Consider the following 21,371-nt stretch of genomic DNA (forward strand, 5'->3'; position numbering starts at 1 on the left):
AACTGTTTGCTGGGGTTGGCCTCAAACTGTGATCCTCCTGATCTCAGCCTCCCAAGTAGCTAGGATTGCATGTTTGAGCCACAGGTGCCCAGAGACTAGCTGTTTTTGGTGGAGTCACTAAGACAAATTATGTTATAGGTGACTAATCATGTTACTGTGATACTAGAGTTTACTTCACTTGAGACTGCTGTTTTAAGTTCAGTATTGGAGTAGTAAAATTGTTTTGGTAAGTTTTCATGTGCTAGTAACTGAATGTAGATAGTAAAACCCCCCTTATTACACTGTTTTCTTTTTATGTGCCATGCATAAACTTTTCAATGTCTGATTTTCATGCTTGTGTTTTTTTTATAGCACATAACACTAATAGTACTACTAACTGCAAAAAGTAAAGAAAAAAGAAGAAAAAGTTAATATCATATTGAAATGAGTCTTAACTGTTGCTCTGTTCTTCTTAACTTAATTTGCCAGAGCTCTTCCATCCCGTGAGTTGCAAGCGTGACATTTGCTGTGTTTTCAGCACCTGCCAACTTGGAAACCAGGGTTTGTGCTCAGGACGTAGGCTTACAACCCACACTTTGTGGTGCACAATGCCGTCCCAGCTGGCATGCTTTCGAACCTCAATGGTGCTAGACATTCAGTTACAAAGCTGTGTGGCTTCGAATGCGCTGATTCAATAGCCACTCCTCCTCAAGCTGCCTCCAGCTCTTACTTTGTGTTAAAGGAGTAAGATTGGCATCATTAAATTCACTGCTGTGGTTATTTTTCAATGAAAATAAATTTGTTTTATTCTTGGATCAAAAAGTCATCTTTAAAAAGGTTAAAATATATATATTGCATACAATGCATACAGCATATACAATACGTATATATACCATATCTATGTGATTCTGGCCAGAGCCATAGCTCATTTTTATCAGTGGATAGGAAGAACAGAAAGATGAGTGTGTCATTACGCGTTTTGTTAGGTACTAGTTGTAGTTTTACATAGATGTGGGAGATACTACAGAACTCATCTTCTGCGTAAGAGCCACATAGGAAAATTGTCCAATAATAGGTTCAGAGTTTTGGTTTTTATCTCTAACCAGAAACTTTTTCATGTTTTTCATAGACATACATTCTTCACCTTCTTTTCTGTAGTCATTCTGATTCTTTGAGAATATTTCAGGTGGATTTGGTGATGTCTGTCTTCCCATAATCCAATATAAGCAATTTTAAAAGGTTTTGCTTGAAAAAAGGTCTTTTCAGATGTAGAGAGAACAGTGTGAAATGTGAATGACTGGCTTTTAATACAACAGTTGTGACAAAGAGGCAGTGGCTTTTAGAGACTGAATAAAGGCATTAATACACATGCATCTGCATACTGCTGTTGGACCCAATGTATAACACATTTGACATTTGTTTAGTTCACTTTTGTCAGTCTAAAAAGAATAGTACGTTTTTCTCTCAAACCAGTTTATAATTTTTTAGTGGTAGAGATAGTGTTGATGGGAGAAACTGAACAACATTTACTGGCACTTGCTCAAACGTCAAAGCTTAGCTCTTTGTTGTTTGAACATCACTATCTGGTTCGTAAGGCATAAAAATAAAACACCCACTAACTGCCTCAGACACTCCTTAGTGCATATCAGAACCCAACCTTTACCCTTCTCTGCACAAATGTGCTTAGGTGAATACTTTTATTAGCTTGTTGATACAAGTTATAGTTGGTTACACCCTTTCTTAATAAAATACACCCTTATTGTCCCCTGTTGCTTAAAAGCTTTAAGCTTCATATGAGGGAGTTCCAATACAGGGTGATTCTCAGTTTAAATCTCTTAGGCAGTTTTGAGTTGGGTACATGATGCATCCGTGCACACAGGCAGCCCTCTATTTGCCAGTCTTCCTTTGGGGGGAAGCCAAGAGTGCCAGTGGTGCTGTGCTTTCACCTGGGTTTCATATATTGGTCTTGGAGAAAGAGACTGTAAGTAATCCCTGCATTTTACATTTTCTGGGGTGTTCTATGGCCTAATCAGGTCAGTGTTTGTCGAAGATAATGGAAAAGTTACAAGTGATAATTTCTAGATTTGTGCATTTATTTCTGAATTGGCCTATAAAATTTGTGTTTAGGTGTCTGGTTGTACTCTAAATCTGGTTCTGATTTGGTTGACCGTGTAGGATTGAACAAAGGTAGACAGTTTAGCTCCCCTCCCCCACAATTGCTGCTTACCTAGTTTTAAATTCAGAGTTCCACTGGGTTTATATCTACTATTCTGAATTGAGCAAAATTTTTTTTTATTTTTTGCAAAATAAAAAAACCCATGAAGTTTAGCACTAAGAAGTGAGGGTATTTTATAAGACTTACTACATCATATGGGAAGAACCTATAATACACAAGACTTAAGTGACAGAGGCCTTACTATATGTATTTTTAGCCTTTGAAGATTCACATTTAGAAGATGAGAAATAACTTTTCATTGGTTTAGCACAGTTCTGTAAGCAGGAATTTGAGTTCTAGTCACTGTCAAAGCCTCTGAATCAGAAAAACAGGCTGTTTTGGGTTGGAAAAGAGGTGGTACAGCTAAGGATCTGCCCATAACCCCCGTCTCTGGAATTTTTTCTGACTCAAGTCGCCCTGAAAGCAACAAGAATAATGGTTGCAGTAATTGTTTCCAGGCTTGGGACCCCTGCATTTTGTTTTTCACCCGATGAACTAGTAACTGCAGGAATAAACTGAATGTTTGCCAGCAGGAGTCACTCTAGACCTCCTAATAAAAAGTTAGTAAATTAAACTATATCCTAAAGCTCTCAAAAGCTGAGGTGATAGATGCTGTGAGAAGATGGCTTTTGGGAAATGCCGATCTTTTTGTTCAGTGTAGCAAACGTCTCATATTTTCCCTTGTGCTTTCCTTTGTTCATTCTCGGTTATGTTTCTTTCAAACTAGCCCTTAATGTGTGTGTGTGTGTGTGTGTGTTTGTGTTTGAGACAGGGTCTCTATATGTAGCCCAGGCTGGCCTCAAACTCAGTTCCTCCTTCCTCAGTTTCCAGATTGCTGGGATTTACAGGCATGTCCACCACAGCTGGCTCTCCTTAGTACATTTTTTAAAAATGTATATGGATAGGTAAGGATAGCAGCATCTTAGTATTCTCTCTCTTAGCTCACTTTGGCTTCCTTCGAATGGACTGATTGTATTCTACACACATATTCCTTTCTGCTGATGGTTGTCCATCCGAATCTTGCAGGCAGGATCACTGGAGTGAGTGAGCTTAGTTACTGTGAAGAGATGTTAGCTCATGCCATCCTGAAAACAATGGGTCCAGCGTGATGACAAGCTGAAATATTTCAGCAATAGCCATGAAATATAATAGTTTCCCAAGCACACACAAGCTCAAAAAGTTAATTGTTCATTTATGCTAGATACTAGGATTGAAACATTGGATTAAAACCAATTAAACGTTCCTAGAAGCAACAGAAAAAGTTCCCTGATTTATGAATAGAACCATTCAAATGGCGCAGACACAATCCATGTAAAGTAATGAGGTGTTTTGTTTTTTTGGCAAAGCAGAACACAAAACAGAAATAGGGAGTTCTTGTTTAAAATCTCTTTAAAAATCTCTTTATGGATACAAGGTCAATAAAATAACATACATCAGCAGGAAGGAGTAATGGGAAACGTAGGGCTTCACTTCACCAGGAAAAAAAATCCCCTCCCCCAGGTGAGCCGCACAATGAAAATACTCTGCTTTTTCTATCAGGGTTACATTCCTGAACTTAAGTCAACATCCTAAGTTACAGAACTAAACATGCTCTGCTTCTGCTTAGCAACCACAAATCCTTCCTTCGCCAGTTGCATATATTTTGGATGTGGCTTCTGAAGTACACATTCCTTTATTTTGATCGAGCCACGAGTTAGCAAAGTAGCGCTTTATTTTCCCAAAGTGGGACAACACTTCAAGGTTCTCCCTTCTTTGCCATCCTGCACGCCACTGAAATGATCGTTTCTTTTAAACCTCTACACCAAACAACCCGGAAGCTGGACGTCTGAAGTCCACGCGGCCCCGGCCGGGGGCCACTTCCCGCGCCCCGGGGCCCCGCAGGCGCGATCCCGGCGCGCGGCGCGCGGCTCAGCTCGCAGGACGCCCTCTAGTCCTGCCGGCGGCGCGCCGCGACCCCCCCACTCCCCGCCCATCGGCGGCTGCGCGCTCTGCACACTCGCCCGCCGCTGCCGCACGCCGCCCGGCTTCTGCACGCCGCCGCCGAGTGCCCGGGCCCCCGACACCGCCCGCACAGCGCCGGCAGAGCCCACGCAGCCGCGGTCGGGCGGGCCCGCGGCGGCGGCGGGTGCGGACAGCCTGGCCGGGGTCGGTTAAAGGGACGAGTTGCAAATAGTTCAGGAAGTGACAAGTCGATTTCCTCCTCCCCGGGAGCCGCTCGGTACAAAGCGCTCGGCGCCGGCAGGAGAGCGTGCGCGCGGCGGACGCGCGGCGGGTAGCCGGACGACTTCGCGAGCGCAGGCGGTGACGGCGCGGGGCCCGCGCCCAGAGCGCCCAGCCGCGCACAGTAAGCGACCCCGGGCCGGGCGGCGGCGCCGCCTGAGGGGTGGCCCGGAGCAGAGGTCCCTGGGTGTGCGTCCCGGCCGCCGGCTGGAGGAAGCCCGGCTCGCCTGCGCGCTGGGCTAGCCTCCCCCCACGCTGAATGTTGTTGGTTTTCTCTTTTCCGCCTGGTTTCGCCTTCGCGTTGGGTCGGGTAGTTTCGGCCGGCGCTGAGTCTGGCCCCTGGTGCAGGCGTGAGACTTGTCAGCGCGCAGGCAGGGGGACGAGCAAGCCTGGCTGCTGCGGCAAAGTCTGTGCTCCCCGGGCCCGGTCGGCCCTGCGGACGCGGACCCGGCTGCGTCCCAGAGTGCCCCCCGCTCTGCGTCTCAACTTGAGCCCGGGCTCGTGGCAGCAACGAGGGCGCTGAGCCCTGGGAGCCGGCCGGCCCCGCTCGCCCCGAAGTTCCGCATCGTTTGCAGACAACTCTTTTGTTCGCGGAAGTTTGCACCCGCCACCCCCGGGATGCGGGCGCGCTGCGCGGAGCTCCACGGCTGCCCGACTGGCTGGTGCGGTCGCGCTGGGGGTGAGAGGGCGTTCTGTCCCGGTGTGGGGGGGGAAGCCCCCGGGGTGGCCCCGGCTGGGGCTTGCGGAGTGGGGGGCGCCCGTACCGGCGTGGCTTTTGCACATGGCGAAGAGGGCCGTCCGTCACAGGCATACTGGTTGAGTCACATTTTTGCCAGTTCTTAATTTGCAAGCCCGTGGGAGTCAGATTCCCCGCTCGGGGTTTGTCTTGGTGGGGCAGAGGCGAATGAGGCGAGGAAACCCAGAATCTGGGGAGGGTCCGCGGTTTGCGTTGCCCCAAGTGTCTTCTCGGGTACCCCCTCTCTCCCCCAGAACAGCCCCCCTCCGCGCTAGCTGGTCTCTGCTCTCCCGGACTTAGGGGACAATGCTCGTGGTGCCGGACAGAAGGCTGGAGCGGCGGCGAGTCGCTCAGGCTGGCTTGCCCAGGTCCCTCGCCTTCGGACGTCCTCTGCTGCCAGGCTCCCTCCTCCCTCCGACCGCCTGGGTTCATTAACACGTACTGTACTTAGTACCGTGGTGAACAAAGAAAAGCTCTTCGCAGCATTTGATGAATGGGATTCTGCCTCCTATAGGCCACACTCCGAGGCTTCTGTACGGTAGGATTTGGACTCGGTGGTGGTGGGAAAGTGGCCCCCATGGTGGGTTGCATTCCGGTCCTGGGCAGGGCATTTGTGCTGCCGCGGCGCTCGCCTTGTAGGAGCTGGTGCAGATGGAGCCAGGCTGACGGTGGTTCAACAGGAACAAATGTTTGTTGAATTGTTGCATGGTGGAGAAGGGACTGTTTTCCGTAGACTGCTGCAGGAGTTGGAATGGCATTGTTTATTGGCCTGGAAAGCCAGGCAAGCGTCTTGTGCTGCTTCAACATATTAGCAGACTTCCAAATGACATACTAGCATATGTGTTCCCAGCAGTCCCCTGCGGCTGGAAGGGGGATCTCTTCTTGCTCCAGACCCTGGACTCTAGATTTAAAAGATGCTTGCCACATGGTTTGAGGACCCGGGGGAGGAATGGAGGCAGCCCACCCGTGAAACTTAACTCTTCCTGACTGGGCCAGGTTTTGGTTTCATTTTAATTTATCCACTTAGCGGCAACTTACCTCAGTTACCGTTTTGATACTGAATTGCAGGTCTAGAAGTTTCTTTTTTCCTTCTTAGCTATGGACCAGTTAGTTGAAAACAGTTACTGGGTCCAGTTGATTGGCCCCTTTTAATAGAAGTCGCTTCAGGTCTTGAGTTCAGGATTGGTGACTGTGCCTCTCTGTCTGCCCTTGTGTATGGTCTAGGTACTGTAACCCATTCTGGGGGACTGTTGTAGGTAAGAAATCTAAGGAGAAACAGATTGGGGAATACCTGTGTCTTTCTCTCCAATACTCGTTAAGAGAGCAAGGTGATTTTAAGACCACTTCAAATAGTTGTTGCCTGCGGACTTATTATTTTTGCCTGTGAAGGTGTGTGACCTTGATGTATGACCATTTTAACATCAAAGACAAGTATTACATAAAAGTTAGCTGTGTCATTGCTACAGAAGTGAATTGGAACTTCTAGGTTGTTCCAGCCCTCTGGGGATATAGTACAACATTTCACTGTTTTGATTGATAAATGTTTCTGGTCAGTTTCTCCCTTCTGTCTTCAAGTTAGGGTATGTGGCACATGATAGCATTCTAGAAGTTCGTAAAGTTCTTTTACAGAGTCTTAACTTACTGTCTTCGTGGTGGCTACGCTTAACTGACATTTACCAGGAAGCTCTGGCTTTATTTCCTGGGCTCTTTCTCTCCCCATCTTCCTAGTACTGTAGAAGCATGGTAGGTTGGATGTCCTTTAAGTGGGTCCAGTGATGGAAGCTCAGGAAAGACCGTCCAGCTCTCCTCCTCTTCAGCCTTCTAGAGCCTGGTTTAAATACTGGGAACTGGCAGCAGGGGACGCTGCAGAGCAATATGGTCTCTGTCCAGCTCTTTAAAAAAGCACACCCTTCTCAGCTACTGCTTGAGCAGTGAGCGCTAAGGACTGAGTGCTGGGCCCACCTTTCAGTTACTTGGTTGATGTTTTATCCAGGCAGTGTGACTTTATGAAGTTACATCGTATACAGTGTGGAACACTTGTTCTTGCCCTTAAGGAAAAAAGACCTAAATAAGCAAATATTCAGCTCAGCCCAACCCCCATCCTTACTGCCACCATGCACACCTCTCTGATGCGTAATAAAAGAAATCTGCAGCCGTAATTTGTTATGTAATATGCTGATAATATGAGTTTCAGCTTTAGATGGAAACCAGATGTGGAGGGACTCTGTTTAATTGATCCAGCAAGGGGGATGGGTGTTAAAAGATTAGTGCTAGCAAAACCTGGGGTGGTTCTTGTTTTAACTTTGGGGAGAACCCCCATCTCAGGGCTTTTTCCAAGGTTTTTGCCTCCCAGCCTCTGCTTTGCTGCAGCTGTCCTTTTGGTCAGGCTCCTCCTCTCTTGAAAGAACAGTTCCTTGCCAACTCAAAGCACATGGCTGGGCTGGCTGGGCTCGGCTCAGCTCTGCTGGGCTCCACTCCTCCTCCCCTGGTCCAGCTGCTGCCCTGTCCTGCACCCTACAAAACAGGGCCTGGCCCAGGGACTTGGGTGCTGTGAGCAGGTCTCCTTCCACTCCATTCTTAAGCATCTGATCATCTGGGGAAAGTTTCTGTTTAAACTTGTTCAATTAATACACTTTTCCAAAAATCCTTGACTCTCCTCTGATTAATTTCTGTGTTTGTTTCCTTCCTGACTTATGAAGATTCTTTCTAACCTTTATTATATTCTGGGGTTGGGACTGTACTGTAATAGCTGACCCCATTAATAGTAGTTTCCTTGTATGCTGGCATGTGAACTTTGGAAATACACCCAGAGGTTTAGATATGCTTATGTGCCCAGAGACTTGGCTTGGAAAATTTTTGTTTTAGTGCCGTTTACATTGACATGATTAATGACCACGCCACTGAAAAAGTCTGTATTCAAAAGCAATTTACCATTCCCTAGGGTTCTTCTTGCACAAGTCATTTTCCTTGCCAAACAACATTGTTTTAAGGTAACTTGTTTGATATTTAATCCAGATCTCCTGTGCACATGGTTTTGGGTCAAGGTTTGGGCTTTGTACATTTTGCGTTGTAGTTTTGGTCTGTCTTAACCTTCAGGAACCTGGCCCCGGCAGCAACCTGGATTCTTGTCTAAGAAAGTTCTCTGAGGTCCTGAGCAGCTGTTTCTGCTGTGACTATTCAGATGGGGAGGAAATCTTCCCAGAGAAAACTTGGCTGCAGGGTGTTTCTTGGAGGGGATGCTGGGAGGCTTGAGCTGAGGACAGGACTTTTTTTTTCCCTAGAAGGGAATGGAGATGCTTGAGCTTTTTTGAAAAATAGAGATGTCCTTTTTTTTGTTGTTGTTAAATGCAGGTTGATTGAGAGAGGAAATGCTGATGGGCGGGTCTGAGAGCAGCCTTAGGAACCAGAGAAAATAAAAACACATTTGAAGGGCTCTGGAAGACTTTGCATTTCAAAGGGTCTACCGTGTAGACTTTCACATCACGTCAGGGGTTACCAAGAAGTGTGACAGGCACCCCTGCTTCTTTAACTCTTCTCCCTCTCTCCTGCTGTGGGGCTGCTGGAGAAGCTGCTTTTTGCATGGGGGCTGGGAACAGCTTGGCTAGACCATGCAGGGACATCATGGAAATTAGAGCACCTTGGAGGCATCTGCTAGTCTCTAGAGGGACATTTTCCACGGTGCCACTCTCCAGGGCGAAAGCAAATCGTATTGGTAAATAGCTTATTTGACCCCAGAAGGGGGCAGCAGGCCAGCTCCTCATCTGTTCACTTTTTCATTCCCTCACTATACAAAGAAACAGACCTACCCCCTGGCACTGGTATGATGTGGTTCCCAAGAGTGCAGCCCAAATGAGTGTAGGTTATTCAGAGCCGCCTAGCAGTACCTACTGGTTCTGGAAGGCACTCCTTGGGCCCAGGCTTTACATATGTGTAATTCTCAAAGCCAGCCTGCAGTCACAGCTGAAGACATTGAAGTTCAGAGAGGACAGGCACCTGGTCCAAGGCCACACAGCTGGAAGGCAGAGAAGCCAGTAGCACTGTGTGGGTCTCTGTGGAGCCTGCCTGCCTTCCATACACCAGCTTATGGGGTCGAGGTGTTGGAAGATAGAGGCACTAGGTTCTGTTTTATCTCAAAGCATAAATTTTGTTTAGTCTTGTTAACACTGCAGGGAAACTTAGAGATTTTAACTGCCTTTTCTCCCTGCCTCTCCCTTTCCTGTAGCTTTTTTTTTTTTTGAGTGATTGAATTGAGTATCTTCTGCAGGAACAAATGTAGTGGCCTTAGCTAGGGAGGCTGAAATGTTTTTGCTTCGTCCTTACAAAAGACAGATTCACAAGAAAATATAATTATTCCCAGTGACCTTCTGGGGGGAAACAGGAAATAAACCTGGCAGCTTGCTGTAAGCATCACCACTTACTCAGATTCCATTTCTATTCAAGAGATTGTTAAAATGGGTTTCCAACATTTTGTGGTTTTGTGTGTGTGTGTGAGTGTGTGTGTGCGCATGCACATTTATAATTCAGATGTCTCAAAGTAAATTATGTTGTGTTCCCCGCCCCCACGTTTGTATAATATCACATTTTGTTTACATGCCTAAAGGAATCAAATAACTAAGCACAATGTACATTTTCCAGCCTGGGGAACTGAGGACGCCCTAGCCAGGGCTGGGCAGAGGCCCTGCATTCTGGCTCAGACAGATGGCTCTTTGCAGACTAGTCCTGGTTTGTACATATGAATTGGAGGGGGAGCAAGGCTGCCCATCTCCAGCAAGGTCTGAGTGCCCTGGTCTCCTTGTCCTTTCTGTGCTTAAAGAATTTGTGGGGGAGGGCTGGGGCCCTGTGTGCTGGTTTTCTAGAAGTTAGTGTAGTGGTTCTTAACCTTGGCTACACATTAGAGTTATCTGGGGAGGTTTAAAATAATCAGGTCGCCAAGGCTCATCCAAGACTCATTATATCACAACCTCAGAAATGGCAGAGGACCCAAGCAATGGTATTTTTGATGTTCCTGAGTTGATTTTTGAGGACCAAGGGCTGGGATGGATGCCACCATACCTCACTTTCCTTTGTAGGGGATTAGGGACCTTCCTGTGTAGGAATGGAGGAAACCTTTTGGAATTTTCCATTGTTGCCCTGTCCTGTTGAAGGAGGACCTCAGAGGCACCCACCCCTGGGTGAGGTGCCTGCTGTGGATGTCATCTAGATAGTTCATGTGTCTGCTGGGCTAGGACATGAACACCCATCCCCACTCCTGCCCAGGATTCAGTACAGTCTCTGAGCCACTTTCCTTGTGATTGGAGAGGGCAGGGGTTGCCCAAACTGTGGTTTCAGCATGGTTCTCACACAGGCCTTGACTCTGCACCATCTTTGTGTGTAGTTTTTTTGTACCTGGCTCGGGAGGGAAGACGAAGCATACCCATCTTGGTGAGTCTCAGTGAATGGTTGGTCCTTTTCACCGGGGATGGTTTGCAAATGAGGGTCAAACTCTCAGCTACCTGATTATACTCAACTGTTCAGAACTGTCCTACAAACATACCTGGGATTATATTTCATAGAGTTTGCCAGGGGCCTTGGGAGGGAGAGCCTTTCTGACCTGTTGATACAGGCGTCCGGAAGAGAGATCCAACTCCCCAAGAGTGAGGTGACTTGCCCAAGGTCACGTGCCCGTGCTCAGGAGTGTGGACCTGCACCTCCTGAGACCCTGTCCTAATGCTGTGTTCACATGGGACCTCATTTCTGACTGCAAGACACTCTGCTTTCATGCAGAGCAACAGAACTGAGTCACTTGCTCTTGGGTGACTCTGTTCTGCCATTTTTTATTTCTTCCACTAATGTGTGTCCAGCTATTAGAAGGCTGAAAGTGGATGGCTCACCGTGCTCTGCCAGAACTGTTTTCCCCACTGGAAGACAGGCCCCGCGGAAAGACTGAAGCCCTGTGTAGGCGGGCTTTATGCAAAGCATGCTGGCTTTTCTGCCCAAACTCTGTCCCTCTGCCCTTCTGTGCTGTGGTGTTGGTGAGTAAATGGGCTCTTCCCTGTTCTCAGGAGGTGGGTTTGAGCCTGGGGTGGAAGAAGCGGAGAAGAGAACTGTTACTTTCTCCAGGCTGGTTATTTCTGCAGTGGTCCAGCAGATGTGGACTGGGCCCTTGCTCATACCACATTGTTCATTTGCTCCCCAGCTCACTAGCTGAGGCACTAGGCCCATTTTATTTCTGATGACATTGCTGCTCTGAGGAATCTCTTGTCCCAGGGAGAGTGCCATTGGGATTTGACCTCAGCCCTATATCCCTCCCACTGTACTGTGCTTCCTCTTCATCCAGTGCCTGCCAGGGCAAAGGCAACAGACTTCCTGCTATAAGCAGTATGTGCCGTCCTATAGGCGCTCCCTGGCGACACTGGCCAGGGAGTCATGCTGCTTCTTCCAAGGTGGGGACTCAGGTGGCTGTGTGTGGGCTTTTGAGCTTCTGGCGCACTGGGCCTCTCTGGAGCTCTTAGGTGTCCCAGCAGTGGCCTGCAGAGGAGAGGGGGTTTGTACAGCTTCTGGAGGCTGCATATACCTCTGTCCTCCTCACCCCATGGAGGTCACCTTCCCTCCAAGGCTATAGCATAAAGTACCCTGCCGGACAAAGCCCAGCTGGGAGAGGCCCTGGCCACGCCTGGAATTCCCCTTGCTCCAGCATCTGAGTTGGCCAGGGGCCTGAGTGGAGGGAGGTTCCATCTGCTGGCTGGGAGAAGCCTTTCTGCATGTTTGGAGGCGGGAAGATAATGTCCTCTGCGGCCGGCCAGCTGCCTCCATGCCCTGGGTGAGGAAAGGGAGCAGTCTTCTGGGGTTGGGGGTAGTGGTAGTGGGTTCTGTAGTTCTGAATTGCCAAAAGGGGCATAGAATGCAGGGGAACCCCTCTGGCATAGTAATGGGAACCACCCTCCCATGAGGTCCTCTGGCTGTCAAATGATGGAATTTCCCAGGTAGAAGCTGGTGGGGCTATGTTACTTGCTTGTACCTTGCTGGCCTGCTTCTGGAGTTCTTAGGAGGATCAGTTTGGGAGTATGTTTGAGTAGCCTGATGCAAAGGGTGAGGTGCCATGCAGAGGGGTGCCAGGTAGGAGATATCCAGCAGCACAGGTTCTGCCTTTTCACAGATGCCGAGAGAATGGACACTGGTATTACTGAAGAGTAGGTGAAACCCAGGTCTGCGTCATTTCGGGCAAAGGCAGCACTCAGTGCCTGGGTTCAAGTCCCAGGCCTGCCGTTTGCTAATCACGTGCCCTTGAGCAGGCTACTGTCCATGTTTCTCTTATCAGGATCTGCCGATGCTGGTAACACTGGGCCCGTGGGTTTGGGGCACCGAATGAGACTGGGGGTCACTCACAGCCCAGTGGACATTAGTGCCATGCTGAGAGTGGGTGAAGGACACAGGACAGAGTAGATAGGACTTACACTTGGTCTGGGCTTGGCTAGACAGATCAGATGGTGACACAGGCTCTCTGAACATTCTCTATCCTCAGAGAGTTTACAGTTCTTGGGAAGAAGGGTTGAAAGTATGTGTTAGCTTGTAGTGTATCTTTTTTTTTTTTTTTTTTTCAGTACTGGGGTTTGAACTCAGGGCCTTCACCTTGAGCCACTCCACCAGCCCTATTTTCATGAAGGGTTTTTCAAAATAGTGTCTTGTGAACTTTTTGCTGGCTGGCTTCAAACCTTGATCCTCCTGATCTCTGCCTCCTGAGTAGCTAGGATTACAGGCGTGAGCCACAGCTGCCCGGCTGCAGTGTACCTTTTAACAAGAGTTAGACTGGTGAAATCTTTTAAGCTTTCTCTTTAGAAAACTAAATCTCTGTTTATCAAAAGTGATTCTGTTTGGTTCATGGAAAACCGAGTGCACATATGGGTCATGATGTGACCTCAGAGTCTTGGTTGTGCTCTGCCTGACAGTTTTGTGAATGAATTCTCTGGAAACCTTGTCACCTACACACCTGTCTGGAGTGGGCACAAGGGATTCATTTACCCCATCTTAGATTTTCTTCAGTTTTCAAAGCTGTTGTCTGCCATTTGACCCTTCCTTTTAGTTGGGGAGCTGCCTTTGATAACCATAATCAGTATCCTCTTGGTGCAAGTGTGGTGGTCACAGCTGGAGCACTTTCCCCAGTGATCCCCTCAGTTTTCCCAGCTCTGCCTGGGGCATGAGTGAATCTGGCTGTTTCCCTGCACCCCCCTCCCCGCACATCACTGCAGCATGACTACAGCCTCTTCAGGAGCACGGCTCATGCAAAGCTCACCATAGCCTTGGAAATGGGTCCTTGGCTTCATGACCGAGGGCAGAGCCTGAATACTCCCAGTGGTATCTTGGTGCAGGCTGCCCGTTGTTGACATCTGTACCTTGTGTCTTGGTGTCACATGGCAGGAACCCCAGCTCAATATCCTATGGTTGGACAAAATGGATAGTCTTGACATGTGAGATTTCCTGCTTGACTTTGGGCAGCTTTGGGGTAGACCCCTTGGCATACATAGGAAGATCCACTGTCATTTACTGGATTTTGGGATAGGGATCTGGTTCCAGGCTGCAGTAGTCCCTTCCTTCAGGGGCTGGCCTTGACCCTCTCCAGGAGGCCTTCAAGGTGACTGGGCTTGGGCGGCCTTGACACAGACCTTCTTGTTGGGTAATTAAATCATGAAGCCTTGTTACTGAGACACCTGAGCCATGCTGCCTGCCTCTGGTCTCAGCGGGTGTGACAGGACTCCTCTGCCAAGCTGAGTATATCTTCTGACTCTCTCTGCCCTTTTCTGTGGAGAGCACAGGACACATCTGCCATGGTGGCAGTCACCAGGCTCAGCTCAGTTCATCAGTATCTAGTGAATACCTGCCGTGTGATACTTCATTAGACCATGAAGAGCCCACAGAGGAGTAGAGTTGTCCAGTGCTCAAAGGCTCGTGTTATGACCAGTCAGAATGCAGTTGTTTATTTACCAGTGTCAGACATGGGTGATAAGTGCAGAAAAGGTATGTGTACATAGGTAGTGGAGGGTCTCACAGTCCTATGGAAGTCGTAGGTCACTAAAGCCAAGCTGAAGGGAGGAAGGCAGGAAGGCTTACTGGAGGAGGTGACATCTGATCTGAGTCTTAGGAATGAGCAGGGGTGTAGACAGATGAAGAGTGGAGAGCAGCAGGGGACCACCTCTCAATGCCCTGAGCACCTGGGTGAGAAGAGTGCAGATGGGAGCAGCTAAGTTGGTCACGGTCAGGGTGGCAGAAGCACAAGGCGAAAGAGTCAGAACTTCAACCCTGAAGGGCTGGGGGCTGCGGCACGGCGTGCTGATACTGGCAGGCTTGAAAACTCAGTGGGTAGGGAGTGGCAGAGCAGAGCGAGTTTGGAGTGGACAACTTGGAGGCTACTGTGTGACCTGGGAGGGAGGTGGCTGACAAGGGCAAGGGGTGGGGAGGACCAGGGCAGGCAGCAGTGGACAGTCACCAGGTGGTGAGTGAGAAACATGTCTTCGTTCAGTCCACATTGGCACTGAGCCTGCTCACACTGAGATTCGTGTAACTCTGAGGGAGTGGGATTCTGAGGGTTTGTCTTCTCCATCAGGCTTCACTAGGGGGCCCTATTCTAGGTACACTGGCTTAGCCCTTTTGACCTTGGAGTGACTTTGGAGGTGCATAAGACTGGTCCCCATCATGGAGTTTTCTTCAGGTGCCACCTGCTTGGCCAAAGTGATGTGATCTTGTTTATTTTAGTCACGGCACTTCAGAGGGAGCTCCTGGGATTCTGGACTGAACTGCCCCCATCTCTTGCCTGAGCTGAGGAGGAGCATTTTGGCCTGGTATGAACTGAAGGCATCTGATTCATTGTAAAACCACCTTTTTTCTTTTTTGTCCTGAAAGTTAAAAATGCATGTGACTCTGTCAGTGTGATTGAAAGGACTTGCAGCACCCTGAGACTCTATTGCAGCATGTTCTTGAAGGGTGGGGGTATTGCTGACATAGGCACCAGGTCACCTGACTGCGGTGGCCAGCACTCCTGAGCCTGACCGCGCTCAGATGCCAGTCCAGATTCCAGGCTCAGTGGACTGTGGCATGTGACTCAGGCCTGGAGGAGAAGGAAGGACAATAATGAAGCTGTGAGGAGTCAGTGCTGTGGCTCGGCAGCCCATCTCGGCTTTTTTGAGGCATCTTTTCCAGGCCCTCTAGGGTTTTGCTCATGAGCACTGGCTCCTAAGGAGGAAAGTAAGTAAACTTCAGATGGTCTGCATTTTGGCAGTGAACCTCTCTGGGCATCTCACTCCCAGGGAAGCCACAAAGGCCTTCGCCTAGTATAAAGGAAAGTAAAAGACAGATGGGGCCTGCGTGAGCTTAGAGAGGCCAAAAGGTGAGGTGCAAACTGCAATGAAAGGGTGACATGGCCAGAAATAGGAGATGAGAGCCTGTGTGGATCAGATGCCCGGGCTGCTAAGTGTGCAGTAGGCCATAGATGAATGGGTTATAACTTGCCATGGGGAGAAAAACCACTTTTTTTTTTTAAGGCCTGTGAAGTTCAGGCATGTCCCTGTGGGTTGCAGAAAAGAGTCCAGGAAATCACTGTGTTCTGACATGGTCCCAGAGCACCAATACAAGGCCCCCTACCCCCCCCACTCCCCAGACCAGGGCCAGCAGGTGTCTGCTCTCTTCCTCTGCAGAGGTCCCAGGCCTGCTTGTTTCCTGCCCAGCTCCCTACCTGTGTGCAAATGCCTCGCCCAGCCCTTCCCTTGCACATGGGAGAAAATGAGCCAGCACAACTGCTCCTGCCCGGTTTCTGGGGAGTCCAGGTGTTGCTCCTCACAGCAGGCAGTGATTGGGATGGCTGGGCTTCAGGTGCCCTTAGAGATAGAGGACTCAGCTTTCAGTCCTGAGCTCTGGCGGAGGAGAGAGCTGGACCACAGGCATTACTCCTGGGAGGCTGGGACCCATCTCTTTTGGCCTTTGCTCAGTTTTTGGCCCAGCTCCCTGGTTGCTGCTGGTTCCAGCATGGTAGTCGTAGCTGGTCATAATTTAGGGCGCTCTCCTCTGCTTAGGGCTGATCTTGTCAGACTCTACTGAGTGGAGGGAACAGGAGACCTCGTGCTCTTTTGCTTGGGTGGGGGTCCAGGGCCCAGTGCTGAGCAGAGTAAGGAATGAGCCTTCATTCAGTTCACGTTGGAGCCAGCTGCTCATGTGGATAGTCGTACAATTCTGAAGGGAACTGCAGAGGGTGTCTCTTTGTGACCCCTGGCACCAAGGTGAGGGGGTAGCATTTTCCAATGTGAAGGTCCATCGGCCAGAATTCACATGGCCGTTGAGGTCCTCCAGTGTGCAGACCTCATGCCATTCTGCACGATAGAGGGGTGCCACCTCAGGAGGGTGTTCCTGTGTTCGTTACTGGTGGTGACATGGGGTCCAGAATAGGACTTAAGATAACGTGGTATCTTGGAGCCCTTAAGAAATTGTTGATTTTGTGTTTCTTAAAGACTTCCTTTGTTGAAGGAGTCCTATACAGAACAAGGCAGTACAAGTGAGTCCAGACAGTCAAGCAAAGTTTTTGTAGTGTTGCTGTGTCCTTTGGAAAAGACTGAGAGGAAGAAAGTAGGGCATGGAACCAGGAACTAGGAGCTCTAGTCCTGTTTCCCCTGGTCCTGTCACCCCCACCTTTATTTTTGGTGCGAATGGTGTTTGAACTCAGGGCTTTGTGCTTGCAAAGAGCAGGCTCTCACAGAGCAGGTGGTCTACCGCTTGAGCCACACCTCCAGTCCATTTTGGTCTGGTTATTTTGGAGATGGGGGGGCCTCTCATGAACTATTTGTGTGGGCTGGCCTCAAACTGCAGTCCTCCTGATTTCAGCCTCCCAAGTAGCTAGGATTACAGATGTGAGCTGTTGGTGCCTGGTTCTAGTCCTGCTCTTTGATTGTGTTTGACGATCACTTTACTTTTCTAAGCTGTGTTTTTCTCATCTGTCGATTGGGAAGAATAGTGCCTACTTACAGTGGAGGAGGAATGCATAAGATAGTATGAGTCACAGCCCCCCAGGACCTTCTCATTTTCATTCATTCCTCAAGGATTTTGTTTTTCAGTACTGGGGATTGAACCAGGGCCTTATGCTTGTCCAGCACTTGAGGCACACCTCCAGGACTCTTTGAATGCGCACGCTGTGCTTCTCATTTAATTTTTATAACCACCCAAGAAGTGAGTACTGTTGTTGTTCCCGTGTGTGTGTGTGTGTGTGTGGTGGTGGTGGTGGTGGTGGTGATAGTGGTGATCAAACCCAGTGCCTTACACACGCCCAAGCATGTGTTCTGCCACTGAGCTATACCACTGGCCCTATTGTTTCCTTTAAAAGAGGTGAAGAATTTAGGGTTCACCGAGATGCCCATGGTCATTCAGCTGGTGGCAGTAGTCCTGGGACTTGAACTTTCAACTTTGTACTCTTATCAGAGTACTCTATAGCCTGAGGACCAAATCTGGCCCAGTGCTTGCTTTTATAAATAAAGTTATGTTGGAACACAGTCACACACTCTTGAATATCTAATATCTAGGGTTGCATTCATGCTGCACCAGCAGAGTTTATAGACTGAGATGTCTGCCACTCAGGTCTGAGATATTTGCTACCTGGCCCTTTACACAAAACATGACCCCTTCTTTATATGGTTACTCTGTGCTCCAGACCTGCTGTTCAGAATAGTAACTGCTTAAATTTAAACTAATAAAACCAAATGAAATGCCAAGTACCCAGTAGTCACTGTGTGGACACAGGTTGGACAGTGCAGGTAGGGACTTTTTCATTACTGCAGAGTGTTCCATTGGGCAGGAGGGCTCTAGACTGTCTTCCACGCTGTAGGAAATCCAAACTTGAGAGGACCAAAAGAGGAGGCATTCTGATGAAAAAGGCCATTGGAGCTTCCTGGCCTAACAATACAGAATTAGGAATCTGATTATTGCATCTGAGGTGATGGAGAAATGTCTGCTGGGGCAGAGGGGACCTGGGTCTGACATTCAGAGCTGCCCCAAGTCTTCCTCCTTGTGATCCCCATGTGCCACTCTTCAGACTGTGATCCTCACTCTTCCCTTCTAACTCTGAGCTCCCCAGAGCCCTTGGCTCTGCTATGTCCAGTCCCCATGTGTTTGCATGCTGGGCCCTCCGGAAATCTGCAGAAATCCCTTCCTGTGTTCAGGTCATGCTCTGTGCTGGACCATCTGGACCTGACAGGTTCTACCACTGTTCCTGCCGTGCTGGACTGGAGAGATTTCTGATCTGTTGCAGTGGACATATTTTCTCAGGCAGCAGATAAGAAACTCCTTTATTCACTGAAAATCGTGGCTCCTATGTGGTATGAGGAAGGAAGATGAGCTCCAAGTCCCTCAGCTAGCTGATGTCACATGGCATTCTCCTTAAACTGCTATCAACAGCAAATGCCAGTGTATTCTGGTGAGTAGCTTGGAGCTGGGCTGAACTAGCTCTTGTCTTGCATGACTCAAATATACTTGATGAAGAATCTGTTGGAAGCTGATGAGGGGCAGAGTCAGTCATTTTGAGGTATAAAGGCCAGTATAGAGAGCGTGCCTTCCAGTTCATTGGAGCCAGGTACAGGTGCATCAGTGCCAGAAGCATCTCCTCTGCATGCTGACAGCCTGAGCGTGGGGAAAAGCTGTGTGGCTGCTTGCCACAGGGCTGGTCATGGTCTGGGCTGACTGGATTGGCATCTCTGAGTTGGGCTATGGTGTCAGGAGCCCAGTCTGTATGAATCTGCACTTGTAGACAGTGGCTACTCCCTTTATATTGGGACAAAAAACATTTAATAGATGCAAGAATAAGATTCCTGGATTACTTTTCAGGACCTTAGGTCAGATTGGAAAAAAAAAGGAAAAAGCCAGATAAGCCTGGGGAAGTTAGTTCTAGAATAGTTGTATGAAAGAGGTACCTAGTAAGGAAGAAGGTGTGGTTGGGAGGATGTACACGGAAACATTTTTTCCTTCATGCTTTAAAGGAGGAAATGGCCCTGGAAAAGCTCAGGAAGGCCAAACTCGATTGATTGCGTGTCTCTCCCTCCCTGCCCCCAATCCCACTGCAGTGGAGGGCGAGGTCATGGCTGGCAGACCTGGCTGTGCTGGGAATTGCTCACCACTGTCCCAAACTCAGAAAAGGAGCAGTTTGCATGCTGCCCCCCGCCCCGCCCCACCCAGAGAACTCTAGTAGAAATAAGTGTGTAATGGAAATTGTCTGATTTTTTTTTTTTTTTTAACTTGGAGGCCTGCCATTTGTGAGCACCTACTGCATGCCAAGCTCTGTATACATCTTCTCATCAGATTATCTCACAGTGGGTTATCAGGTCACTAGTCCTGCTTTACAGGGAAGCACCTGAGCTTTAGCTATGTCCTGAGAGCGGAGGCCATGGTGTGTTGAAGTCTGTCCTCTATCCTGAGTTCCTCTGCTTTATTGCCTGTACCTACTACCTGGTTTTGTCCCAGGCATGCACCAAGCTGCTGTTCGAGAGAGTTTGAAACAGAAATTTTTTCCTCTGGATGACTTCACTGATCACAGTTTTAATGTGGTCTGTGGGCAGAGAAGTAGGTTGTTCTCTGTGGGGTGACATTTAAGAAAGCCAACTCCACCGAGCTTTCCCTTTGAATATGTTGTTATGGTACAAGAAGTCTTCGCTAGTCCCGGGCTATTTTGAAATAAAAGGCAGGAAACTCCCCTCTTGTTTCTATATCTTGCAAAGAAGTCATCAAAACACAATCCTGTGTTCTGTGCAGTAGTGGCTTGAGGAAGCAGCTGTTCTGTTCATGATGACCCAAACAAAGCCAGCAGACTGGAGGTGTCAGGGAGCCAGAATTGTCTGTTCCATCTGCTGAGTTTACTAGCATCTGTTTAAAATATTTGGTATGGAAACTTTCCTTCCCTCCCCCATCTTGTGGGAGAGGCCAGAGGGAGCTCTCCTGGTGATGGCAGGGCAGCCCCTGGCCCCTGCTCTTCCACATAATGTCAAGGCTTACCTGAAGAAAGCCTCACAGAAGGACTAGACTGACCATCTCTCCAGTCCCTGGTTGGGGATGTAGGCCTTCCCTGGGATTGGGAGTCTCATGGATCTTTCTGAGCTCTGTAGTCATTTTGAGGCCTCCATTTAGCTCACAGGGAGTGTTGCAGATGGGTACATATGCCTGGAGATTGCTGAGGCCTAAATGAATCACATGGCTCTTTGAACAAAGATGGAAATGTGTGTCATCTGGATGTTCTCAGGGGTCTGAATAGATAGCATCATTTAGACCGGAGTTTGTATGCTGGCAGTCTGGGGGCCAGATGTGGTCTCAGACATGATTTGTTTGGTCCAGTGATGCTTTAACAATTTTTGGATTTCTTGACAACATTTAAAAATCAAGAAATTGTACAAAGAAGTCTACATTTTTGGTGTCTCTTGACAAGCTAGAAGATTTTTTGGGGGGGGCATGGGGTGGAGTGGGGCAGTACTGGGGTTTGAACTCAGGGCCTCATGCTTGTTAGGCAGGTGCTCTATCACTTCAGCCACTCTGCCAGTGCTTTCTGTAAGTTAGGAGATTTTTAATATTGGCCTGGGCCCTCTTACCCTCACAGCTGCACAGTAGTTAACAGTAGTAGACAGGGCAAGTCCTCTGCATGCATCAAAGCTCCTACGCACAGGAGGAGCTTCATTTACGTTCCCATTGTGGCCCGAGAAGGCATCGAAGTTTGAGATCTCTGGAGTGGTCAGGCCATCCAGAAGACATTCACAATTTCTGCCTCTCTAGGCCGTTTGGAGCATGGAGGCCAGGCTGCTCTTTCTAGTGCCAGGTCATTGCCTCTATAATCTTGCTAATTTTTCCACCAGCAAGGAAACCCAGGTAAGTGTGAGCTCAGAAATCAAAATACTCCTGCAGGAGCTAGTAATTAATGGGATTCTGGAAGCCCAGCTGTATCTCTAAGTCCTGAAGTCTCAGGCCAGTCAGCACTCTGCTCCTGTGTTTGCTCCAGATTACCCATCGAAGCCAAGTAACTCTGGACCCTTTTTCTTCCAACCCCCATAAAGTCACCCAGCTAATCTTCTTAGTCTAAAAAGGACCTTTGTGATTTTAACAGATGCTGCAGGATTCTTGTGAAAATAAAGATTTTATCTTTAAAATTCTCTTGACAGGCAGTCTCTAACTTCTGCTGGTGCTAGAGAAAAATTGCTTAGGGTAAATTAAAACATGCGTCTTAAGAGTCTTCTAGCT

At 48.6% G+C, this 21,371-nt stretch overlaps 1 protein-coding gene across 2 annotated transcripts in view; it reads left to right on the plus strand.

Annotated features, from left to right (window-relative positions):
• Eef1akmt2 (EEF1A lysine methyltransferase 2) overlaps nucleotides 1-21,371 on the plus strand; it is an 85,668-nt gene that overhangs the window by 47,396 nt on the left and 16,901 nt on the right. The window contains exon 7 of one of the 2 annotated variants that reach the window (XR_012449594.1): nucleotides 469-4,043. The exons of the other annotated variant lie outside the window; for it this stretch is intronic. The gene's annotated coding sequence lies outside the window, so the exon portion shown is untranslated. Of the gene's footprint in view, nucleotides 1-468; nucleotides 4,044-21,371 lie in introns of those variants that run through there. 2 annotated transcript variants of the gene reach the window in all.

The sequence above is a fragment of the Castor canadensis genome, chromosome 7 (assembly GCF_047511655.1).
Source record: "Castor canadensis chromosome 7, mCasCan1.hap1v2, whole genome shotgun sequence".
NCBI lineage: Eukaryota > Metazoa > Chordata > Mammalia > Rodentia > Castoridae > Castor > Castor canadensis.